Source organism: Phyllostomus discolor, chromosome 7 (assembly GCF_004126475.2).
Source record: "Phyllostomus discolor isolate MPI-MPIP mPhyDis1 chromosome 7, mPhyDis1.pri.v3, whole genome shotgun sequence".
In the NCBI taxonomy this organism is placed as follows: domain Eukaryota; kingdom Metazoa; phylum Chordata; class Mammalia; order Chiroptera; family Phyllostomidae; genus Phyllostomus; species Phyllostomus discolor.
Genome location: NC_040909.2, coordinates 35,199,692 through 35,222,475, shown reverse-complemented (window position 1 = coordinate 35,222,475; position 22,784 = coordinate 35,199,692).

Genomic DNA, 22,784 nt, shown 5'->3' with positions numbered 1-22,784 from the left:
CCATCCTCAGAGCTACTGCAAGCGTCTCAGCCAGGTGCACCACCTGGTCCTGGCTCAGCCTCCCCAGCCTGGTCTCTGATCTGCGGTCTCCGTGACCCTTACCATGGCGGCCCCCTGGCTGCTCTACTCCCTCCTTCCCACATCTCTCGGTGGGAGCTTGTGGACAACACCAGGTTCCTCCAGAGGAGCCGAAGGAGACCATCCACGATTTGTGTGGTTCCCTGTCCAGCTGACTCTATCTTCTGGTCAGTGGTGCCACCTGGTACTTTCTAAGAGGGATCACAGTTTTCTCAGTCTACCTTCATGAAAACTAACAATAAGCTTTGAAGTCAGAAATACTCTCTGCATGTTCTTACACCACATCTCTCCTCGGGTTCATGGGGGGCACGTCTTGGTGGGGGAAACTGGATGCCACGGCCCAACCACGTTTCTGCCTTCTTCCTTCCTCCTAATACTGGAAGAGGGTTGTTCCCCCTGCAGCCTGAAGGATTCCTCTGGGCAGTCACCCCCTCCCCGCCTGAGGGATCTCAGTCCTCTGGGCTGTGCTCCCTCACCCCGCCCTGGAGCACAGACCTCAGGGCTTGGTCTCAGAGGGTAGGTGGGCTTTCAGAGGAAAAATACCAGCTGACTCATTTTAGAATATATGTTAAAATACACTTTAAAAGTAGTATTCTGGTTATATTTGCCACCTGCACACTCTTTAAGGAACTTAGTGGCAGCTCTTTAACTAGAATTTATTTATTTCCAAATGAAATGATAGGCCCCTCCCACTGGGCTTGTTCAGCAGATGACAGTGGCTCTTTTCTCCTGTCCCCTCTCCATTTCAGCCACACTCTGTTTCTGGGGGGGCCTCTGCTCTATGGTGTTTCCACCTAGTGCAGTGCCCCGGTGGGGTCACGACCGGCCTGCACACGGGCTGGGGCAGGGCCACCCTGAGGGTGTGATCGATGTGGCTGGGCTGGACTAGACAAGAAAGGCTTCCTGGAGGAGGTGGGCCTGGAACTCAGCCCTGATGGGTGGTGAGACTCAGACTGGGAAGTGGACGGGGATGGCTTGCTCAGTGGCTCAGAGGCAGGATGAGCTAGGTAAGAACAGGCACTTGACCTCCAAGACTCAGAGCCAAAGGTCTCCAGGGTTCTGTCAGCATTGCTGACATGTACTCACTCTGTGCCAGTTTGTGGGAAAACACGGGTCCTCCTTGGTCAGATGCCCCAGGCACCCCTACCAGCTTAGGCCTGGCAGGCTCAGGTCCACTCTGCAGTTACACTAATGCCCTCAAGTAGAGGCCTGGTCCTCGGTCCTGAGTAAGGAAGGCCTGTCGGTGGCCCTCTGTAACTCATCCCCAGGTTCGGCCTGGCTGCCCTGGCACTGCCCCACTGAGGGCGCTCTGCTCCAGTCACTGGAAGGCAGACCTATCCTTGTCCTGACATTTCCATATTTACCTGTCTGCTGTGTGGCCTCCTCTCTGGGTCAGTTGCTTCATTCATAATGCATCCCTTGCAAGGGCTGAGAATTACGTATGTTCATGCATGTAACATACTTAGCATGTGGCAAGCACTCAGCTAATGGCAGTTATTACTATATTTCTTCACATCTCATCGTTAAGGCAGATCCTGCTTTTGTAAGAAATTTGCTTTTTTCTTCCCATGGGTCCACACAGGTCTGTGCCAGGGCGCCCAGCAGCCATACAAGTGTCACAGAGGGGCGTATCCACCTCAAGGAGGCCTCCCCCACCCCAGGGCCTCCAGCCTGTCTGCACCCTGCTGGACTCCGCAGGCTTGCTGCACTTTTGTCCCTTTTGGGGCACAGCAGAGAGCCCTGAGAACGCCTGGCCCATCTCATCTCCCAGAGACCTGTTCTGCCCATCACCAAGTTCCTTCAGACTTGCCTTCCTGTTCTTGTCTCCCATCTGTCCCCGCCAGCACACTCACTCAGATGCACGTGCTCACACATACACGTGTTCACACAATCATAGTCACCCATGCTCTCACACATGTGCACAGATGCACATAACCACAGGCTCACACTTGCATGGAAGGAGCCACCTGCCAGAAGCCACATGCTGATTTCCGGCCATCCTCACACATCTTGAACACACGGTGGAAAACCAGTTCAAACGGCACCAGGGGGTGAAGAGGCCAGTGCCCCCACCTGGTGAGTCAGGGCTGACCAGGTGGGACAGAGACAGCGGCCAGGCAGGAGCAAGAAAGCTGACCAAGGGGAGGCAGCCTAGAGACACAAGCAGAGTTAGCAGGAACGCCAGCTCCCTGGTCACACAGATGAATCCTGCTCTGTCGTTTTCCAGGCGTGTGGCCTCTGGCAAGTCACTTAACCCCCCTGGGTTCCCATGTCTCATCTGGGAAGTGAAGACAATAGGACCCATCTCTGAGCAGGGCTGCAGGAATCCACCCAGATAACATCTAGAAAACTCTGAGCACAGAGCAGGCACGTGGCTAGAACTCGATTTGTGGGGCAGGTTTTTCTCAGTGTCGGATCCTTAGACTAGGAAGTAAAGGAAGGCCAGAGGAGCCGGGGGAGGGGGGCTGCGTGGAGGGGCGGCCACTCCGCGGGCCTCCTATGAGGCTCAGGGAAGGGGTGAATGCACTGTGGGCACAGGAAACGGAATTTACACACGCACGCTCCTGGCCGGCAGAGGGTGTGTCCTGCAGGTTGGGGACATTCAGTGGACACTCTAAGCCTGGAGTAAATCCTATTTTAAATGCTCTCATTGTAAACTAACTGTGGAATTTGTTTGGGGGGGGGCTCCTCGAAATGAGTGAGCATCCTTGGATATGTTACGATGAGCAGCAATCTGCACGGTGCCCCGAGTCACAGCCCCACTGAAAGATCCCACGTTGTCCAAATCCCAGCAGAATCCAGAACAACAAGGCTCCCTGGAAACCCAGCTTTGACAGCAGTTCCCCACTTACTCCACTGGTGATGGGCAAACAGCAGGTGCTCAATGATGGTTGTCAGCAACCACCACTCCAGTACCGGTCTGCCTCCCAGTTCTGTTTCCTGCTGGAGCTTTTCACCCCCTCTCTGAGGCCCTCTGTCCGTGATGCCTGCCCCCACCCCCCCACCCCATGTGAATGCTAACGTTCCTCTCCTCTCCTCTCCGGAAGAATTCAAAGGGCCTGGAAACTTGTTTATTAGGAAAAGCTGTGGGAGTCTGTCCTGCTTGGTGAAGGCGCTGACCTCTCCCATCCTTCCCTGCATATTTCTCCCCAGCGACATCTTTTCATGTTCCCTGGCTCACTTGGGTGAGTCACAGCTCTGTAAATCCCGACCACAGAAAGCTTGGCAAAGTATGCTAGGTGTTTATTGGAAGGGGGAGGAGGCAAATGATCAAAACATTGGCGGTGGCTCTCATCTCTGAAATTTGCAAGAGCAAGTTTTAAAATCTATGTTTGAAGCATCTAAACAGATTCGTGGAGCACTCTTAACAAAAAAAAACCAAAACCCACAATGAAATAAGATTGTCTGTACTCCTCAGATGCAGTCAGGTTTTAGGCTGCCTTTGTATGGTGCTAGATATTCAAGTGAAAACCCAGGAATGCAATTCAGTTTCACCTCTCTGATTCCTGATGCAGACGTTGTTTAGACACAGCCTAACTGATACAACACAGGCTGCAGTTATTTGTACACCCCATGCTGATTCATGCCTGCCTCCATACCTTTGCACATGCTGTTCCCACAGTTGGCAACTCCTTTCCATTTGCTTCGGAGAGCATTGGTCGTTACTCTGTGTCAGGCCCTGGGCTGGGCACTAGAACACACATAGGAGTCAGACATAGTTTCTGACCTCAAGAATTAGTGAGGAAAAGAGGATAATAGAGAAGGCCCAAGCTGGGTGTTGAAGTATGAGTAGAAGTTCTCCAGACCAACACATAAGGGGAGCCCTTCTCATGTGAGCACACCATCTCCTCCTCAAAGATGCAGCTTATGCCTCCCCCTCTGGGAAGTGTCCCCTTTTACTGAGTTGGAGATGCAGTCCAGCCCCCTCCCTTGTCCACCCACTTCCTGGGTTATTTATCTGCCTGGTGGTCTTGACTGGGGTTCTGAAGAGTAGACATTATTTCCTGTCTGCACCTCTGGTGCCGGCTCTGGACCCGCTGCATGGCAGGTCCATCCAGTGTCTGGTGCGGTTTTTCAGCGGAGCTTTGCCGTCACCACAGGTGAGAACTGAAGCAGCCCCACGGCACTGCGAGCGCTGACTGCTGTTTTGTCGGAGAATCCACACGTGAACCCCTGTTGCTTCAAGCATCTGAGCCCTGAAAGGGTCTGGGTGGGATTAACCCCAGGATCCCAGCCTCATTCCAGCCTCCCTGGTTGGGTGGTGGCAGTGGGGGGAGGCCCTATTCAATCAAGGAAGAAATATGCTTTGAAATGAAAACACTTCTCTTTCTGATCTGCCTGGCTCTGGGTTCTCCTGCCTTCTTAATATGCATGAATTCAGCCCCCATTTCAAGACTTACCCTCAGCATCTTCTCCCCGCTGATGGGGCTGGAGCTGGCTCCCTCCCCTCCCCCCGCTCCAGTCCGCTCCAAAGACAAATTGCTTACATCTGTCAAGGCCTTTCTGATTAATAGAGGAATACGCCATGGGATGTCATCGGGGGTTCAGAGGCTTTTGATCAAAGGGGGAGGGAGGCCAGGCCACATATCCCTGTCGGTTCATTTATCAGGTCAGTTCAGCACCTTTCCTCCCTAGTGCCCTGGCAAAGGGTGCACCCACCAGCCCACCATCAGCTCCCATGTCCCCTGAGGGAGGGGAGCGGAGGAGAAATGTACTCCGATCAGGGGGCAGTGGGGAGCCAGAGGCAAGGAGCCCAGCCTAGACACTGATCCCCAGGGCAGCAGGCCCCCAAGCATTTCCATTTCCAGGCAGCGACTGGGACACGCACCTACCAGGGAATTCCCCAGAGCATGAAAATGAAGGGAGGGAGGGGCCAGTGAATGAATAAATCAGAGACAGGATGAGGGAGTGAGGGATCTAAGAAAAGAATGAGTAAAGGAGGGAAGGAACGGTTGAATTAATGAGTCACTACATGTCTCAATGGGTGAAGGAATTAATGATTCATGACAGTCCTTGAAAGAGTTGGATTTCTGGTACAGATTTATCTCATTTCTTCCAGTCACCCATTGGTTGGTGTCAACAAGATGCAGCTTGGAAGAGCAACTTTAAGGCAACTCCAGAGGAATTGCGACCTCATTTCCACCCCAGCTCCTCTTAGTCGTGCCTCTGACAGGCCCGTGAGCCAGGCAAGAGCAGATGAGGCCTGGGGCCGCTGAGTGACTTCACAGGGGCAGGGGCAGGGGCAGGGGCAGGGGCAGCCCAAGAACCAGCCTGCCTCTCAGCTCAGAGCCAGCACCCTGAGGAGTGGCTGGTGTCCATCACGGGCCCTGTGTACCCTGGGACCGTGAGATCTCTGTCCACCATGTCCCCCAAAGCTTGCCTCTGCCAGGGACTCTGCAGTAGGAACTCCAGAGAGCCATGTAGGGTAAGGCTTCAGCTGGCCTTGGGAGCTGCTAAATTAGGCTCTGAAGATTTATATTAGCCTTATTTAATGACACGGGTGGCTGGCTGGATTGAAGTTCCAATTTTTTTGTCTTTCAACTCGCTCAACAATTACTTCCCTCAAGTTGGTTGCAGATGCAGCCGGCCCAAGAATTATAATCCATTCCTTACTGAGCACGAGCAGAGCATGGGGATGTGGGCCACAACCACACGCACATCCCCCAGGCGGGGGACCCAGGGGGTAGGCAGTGCCATGCACGGCGCCTGCGCCCCAGTCAGAACTGTGAGGTGAGGGCACAGAAGGTCTTACTGGGCCAGGCTGGCTGTTCCGGGGGGGCTGGCAGGTGAGAGGCTCCATGAAGATGGAGCTGGCTGGCTCCGGATGGGGTGGTCACTGACTCTACCCCCCACCCCCATTCTCAGCTTGGAGGGTGCATCCCCACACTGACATAAAACACACACACAGTCAGAGAAGACACATGTGGACACATCCATGATGAGATCCACATGGACCCTCAGTCACAGACACATGTAAGCATGCATACCTGTACAACACATACACCCAAACCACCAGAGACAGACATTCATGTGCCCAGATACCCCAAGCCCAGGCCTACTCAGGGAGACATTACCCTAAGCCTACTCAGGGAGACATGCAGGTAAACAGCTCAGCGCATTGCCATACCTGAGGACTGTGATAGAGGGGGCTGTGGAGTCCTGAGGAGCCCCAGGTATCTCTGAGGTCTTCCCAGAGGAGGGGATGCCTGAAGCCAGGTGTTAGGCGAAGATGGCAGGAAGGGCATTCCTGGCACAAGGAGGAGCCGGGCCAAAGGCAAGGAATCCTAGGAGAAGCTATGTTCAGAAAAAAGTATTTCATGCAGCATGGCCAGATCACAAGGAGAGCCTCTGGAGGGAGTCAGAGCGTGGTCTCACTGCCCAAGGCAAGCAGCCTCCACCTAAGCACACTGATGCTTCTGATTTGTGTTAGAAACCCCTTTGCCTTCTGAGTAGGGGCCACTTCAGGACATCCCACTGCCGGCACAGCTCAGGGAAGAAGCATGCTTTCCTGGGAACTCCCACCACTGACTGTGGGACCACTGCCTCATACCCTGCCCGGCCCAGAGATGGCTGGGAACAATCCTGATTCCATTTGCCCTGAGCAGATGCAAGGGGCTCTGCCAACTCAGAGGCCCCTCAAGATGGTCAGGTCTTGGAAAGATCCTCTGCTCAGATGCTGATTTAAAAAACCCAGAGAGCGCTGTTGGTGGGAAGGCAGATAGGTACAACCACTTTGGAAAACAGTATAGAGTTTCCTCAGAAAATTAAAAATGAATTGCCTTTTGACCCAGAGATTCTACTTCTGGGGATATATCCTAAGAATTCCCAAACACTATTTCAAAAGAATTTATGCACCCCTATGTTCATTGCAGTGCTATTTACAATCCAAGATTTGGAAGCAACCTAAGTGTCCATCAGTAGACGAGTGGATAAAAAAGCTGTGGTACATTTATGCAAGGAATACTACACAGCAGTAAAAAAGAAAGAATTCTTACCTTTCATGACAGCATGGATGGAACTGGAGACTTTTATGCTAAGTGAAATAAGCCAGTCAATGAAAGACAAATACCATAGGACCTCACTTATAAATAAATCTAATGAACAAAATAAACTAGTGAGCAAAACAGAACCAGAGGCATAGAATCATGGAACAGACTGACAGCTGTAGGAAGAGGGGCACTCCAGCTGTTACTAACAGCTGTAAGCACTCTAACTTACAGCTGGAGTGCCCCCATTCCAACCAGGAGGGTGGACACTGGTTGAAAGAAGGTGTAGGGATGAGTCAAAGAACATGTATGCATCATCCATGGACATGGACAATGGTGTGGGGATTGCCTGTGAGGGGTGGGCTGGGTGGAGGGGGCCAAAGGGGGAAAACTGGGACAACTGAAGTAGCATAAACAATAACATATTTAAAAGGAAAGCCTGATAGCTAGCTCCCTGACAGCCATCTCCCAGGAATTTGGATACTAGTCCAGGTTCCCCCTGGAGTGCCCCCACACACTAACTCACTCACTCCCCTAGCTAGCTTTTACTTGCCCTTTCAGACCAAGCTGAAGTATTGCCTCTTCCAAATATCGCTTCTAAGGCCCCATGGACACTGCCCCAGGGGAGTCAGACACAGGTCTTCAGTGCTTCCCTCTACTGAAACCTCATCAAACAACAAAGTCATTGTCCGTTTACTCGAAGGCCTCCCCAGAGACCCCAAGAGCCTTGCTCTCTGTGGGTCCAGCTTCCCCACGGGGCCCATGTCTTAGCTCTCCATTGCTGCATGACAAACTATCCTCAAACTTAGTGCCTTTGAGGTTTCTGGAAGTCAGACACTTAGCACGGCAGGGACATCTTGTCCACAGCTTCTGGGGCCTCCACTGGGGTCTGGAACTATTTGAAGGAGCAGCTGGGCCTCCCCATGTGGCCTGGGCTTCCTGTCAACATGGTGACTGGGTGCCAAAGGCACCCAGAAGACAGAGACAGAGCAGAGAGGAGGAATCTGTGCCATTTTTGTAACCTAAGATCAGGAGCCATGTAACATCACTTCTGCCATACTCTGTTGAGGAGTCATACTCACCCATGCAGATTCAAAGGGTGTGAACCTAGGGCCCCACTTCTCAGTGGAAGAAGTGATAGTCATGCTGTAAGAAAGAGATATGGCTATGTTTGGAAAACACAATCTGCCACAGTCAGTAACCAGGGGGTGCTCAATGAAGAGCTGGTGAATGAATGAATGAATGAATGAATGAATGCTTTGTACTGTCCATCTCTCCTCTGTCCACACACAATTCTTTTTAGTTAAGACTCTGGCTGAGTCTGACAAGCCCAAATGGCTGTCAGAGCCTGCCCCTCCATTCTGGAGGCCCAAGGAAGCATGAAATCCCTTCCAGCTTCAGAGCTCTCAGCAATTCGGAGATGCTCACTGTGGCTCCACAGAACAGGGGAGCAGTGGCAGGAACCAGAGAGGCTGCCAGAGCAGCTGGGGGAGGCAGTTTCTTTTGCTAATCCAGAGACAGGGTTTCAAGAAGAGATCTATGGACCCAAACATTAGGCAACAGCTTTTTAAAAGGTTTTAAAGATTTAAATAACTGCTTCAGTTATTTAATATCTTTAGGAGAAGGGGTGCTGTTTGTACTAGCTGATTCTATTTTTTGAGCTCCAACTTTTGAACAATGAGTACGTGCTTTCACAGTTCTCCTTATTAGTAACAGAAAGCATTGGGATCTGATGCAGGGCGAGGCTCTGTGCTAAGTGCTTTGTGGGCTCTGTGTCTGCAACGGCAAAATGGCGAAGGAAGGAGCATTCAGAGGCTCCCTCCACTCACCATGTTAAGATGTGATGCAGCTGATCAATGAGAGGAGAACAGAAAGTCCTTGGTGAGTGAGGACTTGGGAGCAGACACACAGGAGAACTGAGGGGAAGAGGAGCGTGACTCTGAGAATCATTCTGGTGAGTTACAGACTGGATCTACTGCGATGCTCTTCAAGAGGCGCAGCGAGGGCTGACATGCTTAGTTGCTTTTGGCTCTTGGACTGAGCTCCTTTGACTGTGGCTCTGCACCGCTTCTGACCCACAGGGACACTGGAACTTACAAGGATTGCATCTCACTTGACCCTCACAACAACTGCACGAAACACAAATTCCCATCATCATCTCCTTTGAACAGCTGAGAAAAAGAAGATGCAGAGGAGGGTCTGAACACTATGTCTAAGGTCACAGAACTGAGTCATGGAACTCAGAAGTGGCTAAGCTGGGACCAGGACCCAAGTCTCTCTGACCTGGAGGCTGACCTCTTAGCCGCTATGTCATTTTACTGTCTCTTCATCTTTGTAGACAATTGGGAGAGCACAGGCATTTCGGCAGAAAGGAATTCCAGAGAAGGGAAGTTCACGCAGTGTGGCCAGATCAAAAGGAGGGCATCTGAAGGGAGTCAGAGCCTGGTCTTACTGCCCCAGCCAAGCAGCCTCCACCCAAACTCATTGATGCCACTGTGATTTGTGTCGTTTCCCAGGTATGAGCGGGAGGGCAAAAAATCCAAGATGGTTAGTTTCCATTCCCCACATAGGTTCAGATGTTCTGCATGTTCTTCCTTCTGAGTGGGAACATTGTACATTAGCTAAACCTTTCAAAGAACACACGCCCTAAATAACCCAATTTTAAAATAGGTAAAGGAGCTGAATAGACATTTTTTTTCTGAAGAAGATTCACAAATGGCCAATTGGTACATGAAAAGGTTCATCAATCATCAAGGAAATGAAAATCAAAACCACAATGAGGTATCACCTCACATCTGTCAGAACGGCTAGCATCAAACAGACAAGAGCTAACAAATGCTGGCGAGGATTTGGAGAAAAGGGCGCCCTGTGTGCTGCCAGTGGGAATGTAAATTGCTGCAGCTACCGTGGAAAACAGTACAGAGGGTGCTCCGAAAATTAAAAATAGGGCTACACTACGATCCAGCAGTTCTCCTTCTGGAAATGGTCTGAAGGGAAGGAAAACACCACGTCAGAGAGCTGTCTGCACCTCCACGTTTGTAGCTGCATTGTTTACAGTAGCCAGGACGTGCAAACCACCTCCCTGTCCACAGACCGGTGAATGGATAGAGATGTGCATGCACATACAGGAATACTATTCAGCTACACAAAAGAAGGAAATCCTACTACTTGTGACAATATGGATGGCCCTTGAGGGCATAGTGACATGCCTTCAAGGCTGGGTGAAATAAGTCGGACAGAGAAGAGCAAATAGTATATGATCTCACTTACATGTAGAATCTTTTTTAAAAGAGAAAAAAAAGCAAACTCGTAGAAAAAGAGATCAGGTTTGTGGTTCCCAGAGAAAAGGGGGTGGGGGGAAGGGGAATTGGATGAAAATGGTCAAAAGGTCCAAGCTTCCAGCTGTCAGGTAACTAAGCACTAGGGACGCAGTGTACAACAGGATGACCGGTTAACACTGCTTGTGGTGTATTTGGAAGTGGTTAAGAGAGTACATCTTAACAGTTCTCATCACAGGGGAAATAACATTTTTTCCTTTTTCTTTCTGTGTCTACGCGAGGTGATGGATGGGCACTAAACTTATTGCAGTAATCACTTCACAGTATCGGTAAGCCACGTTCTTGTGCTGCACACCTTGAACTTGTACACCACTGTATTACAATCATGTCTCAGTAAAACAGGGCGGGGGAGACACCCACCTGCCTCCACTGCCTTTGAGCCAGGCCATGGCCTGTAACTGTCATGCTCATCACTGTTCCCTCCGTTCGTCACGTTGTGCCTTCTGCCTGACACAAGTGCTGTGTGCCCCAGGTCCGGACCCGCTTCCACCAGTCCGCCCTCCCTCACCTGTCTTCACTCTGCCCTGAGTGCTGAGGCAAGCTACTGAACCCCTCTGAACCTGTCATGCAACCGACCTAGAACAGGGGTGATGAGATGTGAGGTGTAGTAACAGCCCGTTCAAGAGTTGTGGAATAAATGAATGATCCAAAAATACCCACTTCGTGGGGCTGTTCTGAGGGTTAGTGAAGGTGTGATGAGGAGGAGCCAAGTCCTCAGTGAGCACTCAATAAATAGTGGCTCCTACTATAAAACAGGTGGGAGTTCTGAAACATTGCACTGGCTTTTCTCACCATTCACAGCCAAGCTTTCCTACCTTTTTTGCAAAACCGTATCTCTGTCTGATCTAAGCATTATTAAGAAACAGTAACAAACAAAACTCAAAACCCAAACCAGAACCGAGTAACTTCGTAACTGTCCTGTGACCACACAGATGCCGAGCATAGCTTAGCGGGCCAGTGCAGCCACTGCAGAGAGAGACCCAAGCCGAGAAACCCAAGACCATTCCAGGGGTGTGAGTCAGACTCCAGCACCAAGACCAAGGCAGCCAGGGTGAGCAGGGGCCAGTGTGAGGCCTGTGTGTGCATCTGCAGTTCTGGGCTGGAGACACCTTAGCTCATAAGTCTGTAGTGGATAGAGGGGAGGCTCAAGAGTGAGCAGAACACAGGAATCCCAGGAACAGAGGAGGGCCTTGGAGAGCTCCAGTTTCCACCTGCAGGAGCCTCACTGTCAATCTTGCTGCATGGAGGTGTCACTCTGCTGGTTCCTCAGCGTCTTCCTCAGCACCTTGTGGCTCTCCTGGGGGCCAAGTCCTCCTCCTGCCACTGGCCCACTCACTATTCATGGTCAGTGCCCCCAGGTGGCAGGCTGAGGTTGGGGTTGGGTCCCAGGCTGCTCCATCTGTTCATCCTGCTGACATCTGTGTGGACAGCTGAGTAGTTCTCGGCAAGATAAGCACTCAGCCCATGGCAGTCACCATCACTGCTCAATGCAGCCAGGCATCTGTGGAGCCCACTTGGCTAGGGCCACAGTCTCCTGTGCAGGATTGGTCCACTCGCTCCTGAGCCAGTGGCCTGCCTGGGACGCACGCCATTGGGACCCTTGGCTCCACAGCAGGTGGACGTGCAGGGGCAGTTGTGGCCTGGATTTGATGCGCCCACCAATGCCCAGCACTCTGAACCCTTCCAGGCATCCTGCACCACGGAGGAGGTTTCTCCCGACCCCCCAGCCATACTAATGGACATCAGACCAAACTTGAACTCAGACTGCTTCCAGCCCAGAGGCTCTGCCTCCTACCCACTCAAAGCACAGCACCTTCCAGGCAGCACAGGCCTGGTTTGGCTTAGCAAAGGGGATGACGGGAAGTACTATCTCTTGGCCAGCTGAGTCACCCTCTCTGTGAGCCTGCTCCTTCCTCCAGGGGTCAACTATGAGTCTTGGAGGGGCTGGGCCCTCCCTGAGCAACAGGCAAAGTCTCCTCAGCTGGCTGTGTGGAGGAGAAGTGCCTGACAAAGAAAGGATCATCCCACCCCACCCCCACACTCCTCCCCCCAGTGGGGGTGAGCTACAGTGTGGCCCACACAGCAGAGCAGCCAGGTTCCCAGGCTGGTTCAGAGCACTGGCACCCCTGAGCCCTCCCTGTCCTGGGCCCTGGGAGCAGGGAAGGCAGGGGCTGCCCCTGCCCTCCCAGTCTGGGGGGGCACCAACCCCAGGAATGTCCACCTCTATTTATTGTTGTGGCTGGTTGGTTGGCTGTGTTTTCCAGCTATACAAGTAGAGCTAAATCTGTAGAAAATTGTGCAAACAGAAAATTGCATAGAGAGACAATCAAATTTATGGGATTTTCCTTCCAGTCTCCGCCCCCACCGCCCGTACTGCCGCTAATTGTTATTTCACATAATTAAGACCCTAAAGTACTTACCATTCTCCATTCCATGCCCAGTTCCCCCCCACCCCACTGCACCCTTTGGCTTAACCTCATACCAGCAAGATTTTTCTTATTTAGTCAAACTCCCTTTCGCAAACGCAATTTTTAGAGGCTGCGTAGTCTTCCTCACGGGCCCCAGCCAGGGTTTCCGTGAGCGTTCCCCGGCTGGAAGCTTCGTCTATTCGTGTGGCGGTGTGGCAAAAGTCAAGCCATGGGAAGCTTCGCCTGCGTTCCAAAACCTTCCCTCGGGACTTCCGGAAGTGGCCCCGTTGGGCGAAGCGCAGGAGCAGCGTTAGGGTTCCCGGTCTCTGTTACCCAATCAGCCGCCCCTGGGGCAAACAGCGAATTCAGCACACTGTGCTCAGTGCCAGTGATAGAGGTCCCCTCAACCACAGACCTTGCTGCTTAGAATTCAGTTATCTTGCTACCACTATCAGTTCTGGGATTTCCACGTACCAAACAGTCTCCCTGCTTCCCTACCCTCAAAGGCCACCTTCCCCACAAAATAAAACAATGCCAAACATCTTTGGAAAGAGCACTGGGCCCAGGATAAGAAGAGCAGGTTCCAGAGCCTCTCTGTCACGGGTGAGCTGGGTGACCTCAGGCCTCAGGGTCTTCACTGCTTGAACTGAATGGTCCCCATGGACCCCATCCGGTGGCACAGGCTGGCCGTGCAGGAGTCAGTGGTCCAGGCTGGGGTGTCAAGTTGCCCTGGCTCAGATCCCAGCTTTGCCACTTGCCAGCGGTACTACGTAGGGCGAGCTGTTTAACTGTCCTAAGTCTTAATCCTATCATCTGTAAAATGGGGGAGAGACGGAAATTAAATTACCTATCAAGTTATCAAGAGAATTGAATGTAATTATATACTAAAAAATTATGTACAAAAGAAAACCAGTGACTGGCACAAAGTAAATACATAAAGGGTTTGATGCTGTCGAATTTGCTCGCTGTGGACTGAAAACATAAACCCAACCGAAAGGGGTCTGCTAAGGTGGAGAACATGCTCCCAGCCCACTGCGGTGCAAGTTATCCAGCAGTCGCTGGCCCGTCTCAGTGGTCTGTGCACAGCCTCTGGGGCTGGCTGGTCTGAAACAGGATGCTTCCTCGGGAGGGGAGTTGAAGGACACAACGCCAGGTGGTTATCAAAGCCCCAGCCGCCTGGAAGGCTTGGGAACGTAATCTCCGGAAACAGATTGTCTGAGCTCTCTGGGGAACAAGGACACGGGACTCTGATAAGCCTGTGCAGTAGCCAAGAGGGGTTGTACCTGGGGGCTGAGGGAGCAGCGCCTGGCTGACTCAGCCTGCAGGCGTTTCCTTGGGGCTCTGGTGAGACAGAAGCCAGATCCATAGCTCTCGGTGGTGGAGGGTGGCGGAGGGATCAGGTCAGGACAGCACCCTCTCTCTGGGTTGAGGGTGGGGACCCTGACCAGAAACGTGCCTCATCGTCAGGGGCCATCCCCAAGCCTGTCCCCCAGCCACCGGGCCAGGCCCTCCCAGGGGAGTAGGTGGTTGGCTCAGGGGCCATCCAGGCTCTCCCAAGGAAGGGGTCACGGCTCAAGTCAATGGGTGTCCTGAGCACCCCAGTCAGTTTTCTCAGCAGCAATAAGAACCCCTCATTCCAGGACAGGACATCCTCAGAGGGGAGACTGGATGGGAGTGACGCTCAGCATTTTAGAGGTCTCCACCACAAGCCAAGCTTGGGAGCTGTCAGAGAATGTGCCTAAAATGACAGCGCGTGGAGGCTGAGCATGGCCCGAGCATTTGTCTGCGAAGGGCTGGCGGGCCTCACCAGCCCGTCAAGAGTCTAAGAACCCCTGAACTAGTTCCTGGTGTTTTGAACAGAGTCTCCCACAGAAACCAAGTGAGGCGATCCCGTGTGACAGGAATGACATTTTTCTGCAGGCCCCAGACTGTTTCTCAGCGGTAGGCATCTGCAAGGAGCTACGGGAAGGTATTTCTCCTTTCTTAATGGCCTTGACATTCAACATTCAGGCAACAGTTAGTGAAGTCCACTTCAATGGACCCCGTTACCACCTGGCACCCACTCCCACTCTCCGTGCAAACAGAGCCCTGACTTTGCTCAGGTCTTTATCCGCCTCACAACGGGGTCTGCAGAGGCATGATATTTACCCAGCAACGATGGCATATCTGTGTAAAGCCAGGTTTTCAGCAGTTGCAGGCCTTGAAGGCACCACAAAAAAATCAATGTAGTTAGGAAGAAGGAATGGTGGTGTCAGCCTAACGCCCAGGCTTGAGCAGCTCAGGCTGGAGAAGCTCAGGCTGGAGAAGCTCAGGCTGGAGAAGCCGTGTGGAGCCCAGCAGGTACTCATGTGCCATCAGCAAGGCACCGCGGTCACCTGGGAATGATATCAAAGACATTTCTTTTCAATTTGTGAGGTTTCTTTCCGAATGGCTACTTTAAATTGTTAGGATATAAATACTTATTAAATTGTTTGTATCTAACTAATTAATAAGGAGAACTGTTAAATATTTTGGTCCAGAATGCTATGAAAAGGTACTGAGGCACTAAGGGTGTTAGCACAGAAAGTGAGAGACCTCTGCCCTCAGCTAACAGAGCAAGGCATTTTCCGGATGCCTGTCTACAGTCCGCACTGGGCCACTGTCCCTGTCAGACGGAGGATGAGGACACATGGGCCATGACTGGGAGCTGATTCTCTTGCTTCCCCACAGAGCAAGGACAGAGTGGCACACAGACCCAAGTGCCACCGGTAACAACCTTGTGCTGTCAGGGAACCGCCCCTAGCATGGGAGCAGCGAGGGGCCTGAGCAGCGAGGGGCCCGAGGTGAGTAGTTCAGCTGTTAGAGGAAGAAAGAGGGCGAGCTAGAGTTGCCAGAGTTAGTAGCACAGGGTGTGTACATGCAGACACACACAAATTAAATCTGAATTTCAGATAAACAACAGATACTTCTGCAGTATAAATATGACCTAAACATTGCTTGGGATAAACTTATACCCTCAAAGTATTTAAGGTTTATCAGAAGTTCAAATTTAACTGAGCATCCAGCAACCCTAGTCCAGGTCGACCAGAGCAGAGCAAGAGGGAAATGGCCTGACAGAGGTCAGAGGCGGGGCCCTGGGCAGATGCTGCAGGGCCTGGGTGTCATTCCAAGCGCAATGGAAAGCCAGAGATTGGCTCTAAGCAGAGTTGTGGCATGGAGAGAGCCAATGTGGCATAGTGGCTAAGCTCATGGGCTCTGGGCCAGAACCAGGGGAAGTGGGGTTCTGGTCCTGGCTCTGCCACTGGTAGTTACGTAGTCTCATGTGAGCTATTAAGCCTTCTGTGTCTCCGTTTCCTTACTTATAAAATGGGCAGGATGAAAATGACAATGCCACCCCCACCGGTTGTTGTGTGCAGATCACCTAGAAGAGCATCTGAATCAGTCTCTGCTGTCATTCATTTGGCTCTTTAAAGAGATCACCCTGGCTGCTGCATGGAATGGTGCAGGGGAGAGGGAGGGAACAGAAGAGTCAGGGAGACCACTGAGCAGGCTGTTCCAGTCCTCCAGGAGAAAGGACAGTGACCAGAGGTGGAGGGAGTGACTGGAGCACGGCCGGAGGTGCTTATTAGGGAGGTGGGAAACCAGGCATTCCCACTGCCCAGACTTTTGGTGTCTTCTCCAGGAGGGAATGGAGCTGCCCTGTCCTCCGGAAGGCGGGAGGGGCTAGGGGCCGGGTGGGATGGAGGTGGGCTCGCACAGGGAATGGGGCCCTGGCTGGTTGAAGGGAGACCTCTGCTCTCCAGAGGCCTCCAAACTTCTCCCTCTCCTGCAGAGGCAGGACTGGGCTCCGGGAGCTGCCATCTCCATGGGCCAAAACTGGCTCTAAATGCAAATCAAGAAGGAAATTATAACAATGTGAGGCCAACTTGCCTTCTATTTCTGGCACCTCGGTAACTTTAGAAAGTCCTGAAAGATTTACATGGTTTGTCATTTCAGGAAAATTCTACCCCCTCCCCACCTTCCAGAGTGAGGCCACGCCCGCCAGGCTCCTGCCCAGACTGACATTTCAGATGTGTGCTGCTACCAAAGAGGGTGTGAGTGGGAGCCCCACGTCGCCGCTCACCGCTGAGACTCGGACCCTGGTCCATGCGTCAGGCCTGCCCGCCAGCCCCAGCCCTGCACCCAGGCTGGAGGCTGAAGGCCAGCTGCAGCTGCAGCTGTCAGACCCTGATCTGGAAACCAACAGGGGGCACCAGAGACTGCTTGGGACAGTGAGCGCAGAGTGGCCAGGAAGCTGGAGGGAAGGTTCCAGAACCAGAAGCTGGTCTGAGGAACAGCAAAGATGAAAATTGTTGTACATTCATGATAAGCCCCTTCTCCTCACCTGTCTTAAAAGGTAGAGAGACACATATTCTCAAATAGCTGTGGTGAACGCACACACGGGGTGCGTCTTCACCCCCCCCCCACAGAGCAGATTGTAACAGCTTCTGAATTGTCTCCTGGCCTCCAAGCTGAGATTGATTAACAATGCCTGTTGTGGGCACAGGATGTGGGGGGTGAGGGGATGTGCCAGAATTTTTCCATTCATGGATTGGACAAATCTCGGAGTACAAATGTTATTAATGTTCATTAGTTCAAAGAACAACCGTGATCCCTACCGACTCCAGAGAAAGCTAAGCTTGGTGTTCAAGGCCCTCACAATGTGTATCCCCCTCCCTGGCAACCTTAATCCCCATCAGGAACCCACTGAATGCTGTGCTTCAGCCAGACTGGCCACCTCACGGTGGGCCTCCGACACGCCTTCAAAATCCCAGCGGACCTTTACCCTCTGGATTCTGCCTGACTGGGACGTGCTGCCTCCCCTTTGCAGAGTCCCCTAGCCTCAACGCAAGGCCGATGCAACCACGACGACCCAATCCAAGTGGCCTGCCCTCTGCTCAGCCGCTAAAACATCTATGTGTTTGTGGCTTTCGCTGGCCACTGCCTCATTAAGGCCCAGAAGAATCACTTGTCCTTTGTGCACATGGAGTTTGTCTCTGCATCTAGACTACAAGCCCCCTGAAGACAGGGATGCTGCCTTGCTCTCTGAGAAGGGAAGTGAAATGCCTCTTCCAGGAACCGTGCTGGGAATTTTTGTCCATTCTTCCGCCCAAGATTGCTAATCCGGCAGTGGGAGTGTGGCCACCTCTACTTTATAGATGGGAATATAAAGGCTCAGAGAGGTTAAGTGACATGTCCAAGGTCACACAACTAACATGTGCAGGCTAGACTTCAGACTCTGATCTGAATTCAAATCCAGTCACCCCAGCGAGAGTCACAGTTCCATGGAAGACCCTGAAGAGGGTAATGCTCAACCCCAGTGGACGAGCCTGCTGCCGGGCAGACACTCAGGACTGTGAGCGGTCTGACTGATAAAGTCCTCAGGGTGAGGTAGGACAGGTGAAGGCAGAGGGTGGAGGGGTTCATTTCTGCCCGGCGCCCTCCCGATGGACCCCCGATTGCACCTGTGGAAGGCTAACAGGGCAGTGAGCCACATGGACGGTGAATTTTCTGCCTTTTTTTTTATACCCACCCCTTCCCTCCACCCCGAGCTCCAGTTTTTGACCAGCCTGGATGATTCAGCCTTGGATTGCTGAGGCTGCCACGCCGACTGCTTTAACCACAGGGGGAGCCAGAAATGTCCGTCACTTGTGCCCTCAGTTTATCTTTAGGAGAATGACTGATAGGACCTCCACTGCCCAGGATGATTGTTTTGACAGGTTTTTATTGTGCATAAAATTGCGTCATTGTTTTGTTTAACATTGAAAGGAGTTAAACTGCTATGAACTTAATGCGCCGCCCCCAGTAAACCATTAGGTCCCTTCTATGTTCCTGACTTTATAAGTCTGTTTCCCTCAGAGGAACATCTGTTGTATACTTAAATGACCTTAGTTCAAAGGCACGATCAACAAAAATTCTTAACTCCACTAGGAAGCATTTGAGGGTATCCGTTACTCCGCGCTGGTCGCAGTCTTAGGGGCTTCTCCATTAACAGCTGTGCACATCTGCCCGTGTGGGCAGAGGCCCCTCTCTTTCTGCACATCATTAAAGATGCTCGGGCCCGAGTTTCAGCCTCCTCCCCACTCTGCCCCATGCAAGCGAGTCTCGCCAAAGTCTCCATTTTACGGGCATCCGCAGCCAGGGTCCTGCTCAAGTACAGTTTTTACCCTGCATGCGGAGGGTGTGTGATGAAAGACGAGCAAGGGGTGTTCTGCTAATCCTTGGAAAGAACATGAATGAGCACTAGGAATTTCGAGCAACTTGACCGACGCAGGGAAAACAGATTGTTCTTAGCCAAGCACGGAGGAATTTGAGGAGAAAAATGACCCTGTTGCAGAGAAAGATTACAAGGAGACACCATCTTGGAGGCCATAAAAATCATATTGGAAACAGAGATAGCAAGGCAGCAGGCTTTCTGGCTTTCGCACTGATTAGCTCATCCTGACGTTATCCCCATTTTCCAGATGGGTCGACAGGCACTGGGAGCTCCCAGCTTGAGCAGAGGAGAGTGCAGGCGCCTGCCTCCAGCCGCTCTGTGTGTACTCGGCTCCCACTCCAGTTAACGTGCGCCTGGCCGGTCTGTCGATGTGAAGACACTGATGGTGTGGACAACCGCGCTGAGCTGTTTTAAATACTCTTCCTCCAGCCCCTCTGCTTGGAGCCTGGCTCTCTGTGGGTCTCCACAAGGTTTCTGACAGTCTTCTTTCTCAGCGTTTGGTCAGATTTTCCGGGGAATGTGACTTTTCCAGGATGCTCTGACATCTGGTCCACTGGAACCGGCTTTCTCCAGCACACTGAGGGCAGGCGGGCTGTCTGTGCACAGCACAGTCCAGCCAGGGTGGGGAGATGTCCTAGGGATGGGACAGCTGGGCCCCGACTCAGGTTTCAGGCTCTCTGGGGGCCCCTTTCCTAAAAGGGGTCACAGGGTCTTCATGCACATGCAGATCTTTATGAGTTGCTAAAACTTTTCTGGAAGTTGGTGGCGTTCATGGGATTGAGTTCTCTCGAATTAAAGAAATCATTGCTAAGAAATAAAGGAAAGCTTGGTGTTGCCTTGTTTTGAGAGGACTGGCTTGCAATGTCACCCTCCTCCTATGTTATCTTTTAGAGAATGCTGAAGAATTTTGTTCATGAGGAAAAAAAGAGTATTTTTAAAAAGTGTAGATCTAATTCCATCGCCAAGGGTTTCAGAGATGGTTAGCTCCCCTGCTGGACTGAAAATGTTGCAGCATTTGCTCTGTGGTGCCCGCAGCCTGTGGACCCTCCGGGTCTGAGGAACCTCGGGGGTTTTGTTGGGTTTGGGCCATTAAAGTTTTAGCTGGATGGGATGTGACCCATAGCCCTGTTATTCCTTCCTTTTCCACCCGCTCAGTCAGTCAGCCAGAGATGATCAAAGCCCAGCCCGCGTCCAATCCCGTGACGGTCTTCAAGGATGCAGAGATGAAGAGAGTCAACAATGTGCCGTAAAGGAGAAAAGGCTTACATGACTCTCGGGGTGGGGGTGGGGGCAGGGGTGGGAAAGCTGGGGGACAAAAAAGGGCTCCTAACCTGTCCTGGGGTGGAGCTTTAGAAGAATTTTAAAGGTCAGATGAAGAACAGAGGAGGAAGACGGGACAGAATTCCAGGCAGAAGGAACAGTGCTACAAAGGCTGGGGTGCCTGGGGGCTTCTGCTCCATGGGCCAGCAGGTGGACGTGGAGAATGAGGTGGGTGAGTCTGGACACGGGGCCGGCAGGTGAGGCCTCAATAAAGACAGGATCTGACCGTGCACTTGCACGACTCACCTCACTTCCCCTGACTTTAATCCTGGCCGTGTCAGTCCATGCCTTCATTAAAAATTTTGATTATTTTAATTCCACAAAAGACTACGTTAAAACTTGATTTATCTTGATCACTGAGTTTTGGGGCACCCTCTTGAGTTCTGCACCAGAGGTGAATGCCTCACTCTCCCCACCCTAGTCCTGGCTTATTCAAGAGAGGAAGGAGGCTTGGGAAGAGGGCAGGGTGGGGGTCTGGGGGCAGCCCTCTCAGCTCAGAACATTGCCCTTTGGCCTGAAGGCAGTGGCAAGCAACTAAGGATGGTAAAGCAGGGAAGTAACTCCATCAAACGTGTTTTAGAAAATCTCCTGGCAGCTGCAGGGCAAGTGGTGGTGGCAGGGAGGGGGGAGGGAGGAGGCAGAGGGATTCGAAGCAGGAAGACCTATGAGGAGCGAGTCCAAGAATCCCAGGCAAGGGCTGATAAGGGCCCAAGTCAAGGCTGGGGAAATGGGGTTCATGAGGAGGACCTGGATAGGTGGGAGCTACATGCACAGCAGAATCTCTCCAGCAGTCCCAGCACCCAGCCTCCCTTTGGCAATGAGCAGAGAGAGAATTACTGGACCCTCTGTGGGCAGAGGAAGGCATAGGGTGGCCAGATGACCTGGCTTGTGCTTCCTGGGGGCAGAGGTGAGCCATGCCATGCCCACCCCACAGGATGGGAATGCCCTGCTCCCTGCAGAGTAGGGACCCCCAGCAGGACTCTAACCTCCCCTTACCCACCTCCCAGCCTGCCCCAGCAGGGGTAAGCAGGCCTGGGGCCTGCTGGCCAACACAAGTCCCGGGGGCAATGCTCTCCGCTCAGCACACAGGCATGCAGACACACAGGGGGGCAGGCAGGAGGAGGTCTGGTCCCCATTAGGGGCTATTTGCTTGTGGTATCAGGCCAGTGTGCCTGCAGGCTCGTTAACAGGCATGTCCATGGGCTGCTGGGAAGGAGCTGCTGCCTTGAAATCGCATTGATTGCCTCTAATTTCCCCTGCTCCACGCCGAAGACCTGCGGGCAGCCTAATGCAGGGTGGCAGCCGTGGCAGCCCAAGATGTGACATCTCTCCTGACTTAAGAAAACACAAGAAGTTTCTTCTCTCCAACTGGTTCTTATGGATAATGCAATTTACCGTCACTGAAGTCTCAGCCAATCAAATTCCACCTCCTCCAAGAAGCCTTCCTGCCGGGTCCTGACCCATGGGTTCTGGCATCAGACATATCTGGGCCCCTTCCCTCCCAATCTGTGCCCTACCCCCTACCCAAAAAACCTCTTAGCTTCTCTCAGACTCAGTTTCCTTAGTTGCCGAATGGACAGGCAGGACTCCATGGCAGACATGTGGTGACACAATGACAGGGCACCTTACTCAATGCAGCACTTCCCTTCTAAGAGCAAGCGTGGCTTTCACACCCAGATAGCCACTGTGCTGCACACCCCATGCCCACCCTCACCCGACCAGGTTAGTGCACTTCTCTGAAGCTACAGAGGAACCAGCACCTCCTCTCCCTGCAAAAGAATCCAGACCTCCAGTCCAGCCTCCTACTTCTCACCATCCATCCTCAACCTACCCACTGCCACAGGAGAGGAGAGATACAGCCCGCTGGCCCACAGATGACCTCGCTGGTGCTGGTACTTGGGCAGCAGTGGGAGTGGGCACCCCCACCCCACCGCCACCACTTCTGTGCTCACTGCTGGCTGCTCCCTCTATCTCTTGGCCCTTGTCTCCCTCTCTCCCTTCCCATCTCTGACCTCATAGCCAGCTGAGCTCCTCACTTCTCTCTCTGGGATTTCTCTGGCTGCTGCTTCCTCTTTTTCTCTACCAACCCTTACCCCCAAGCTTCTACTTCTTTCCCTCCTCATTCAGTAATACCTGCTAAATAGTCAGTATTATTGGAAAATAAATAAATATTTTCTAAGTGCCTGCGCTGTGTCAATGGCAATGCTAGGCACTGAGCATGGAAGGGTAGGCTGACATGGGGGATGTTCTAGTGGATGTCCTCGCACTTGCTGTCATGTCCTGTCTTTCTTTAGCATTATTTCTTGAGCTAAAAGGGAGATCAGGTCTGCCCTGGAATCACAGAGGAAAGCAGAAAGAGTCAGGCCCTTGGAAGACCATCCTTTCCTCTCTCCCACACCCGCCCTGGGATGCAGAGGCT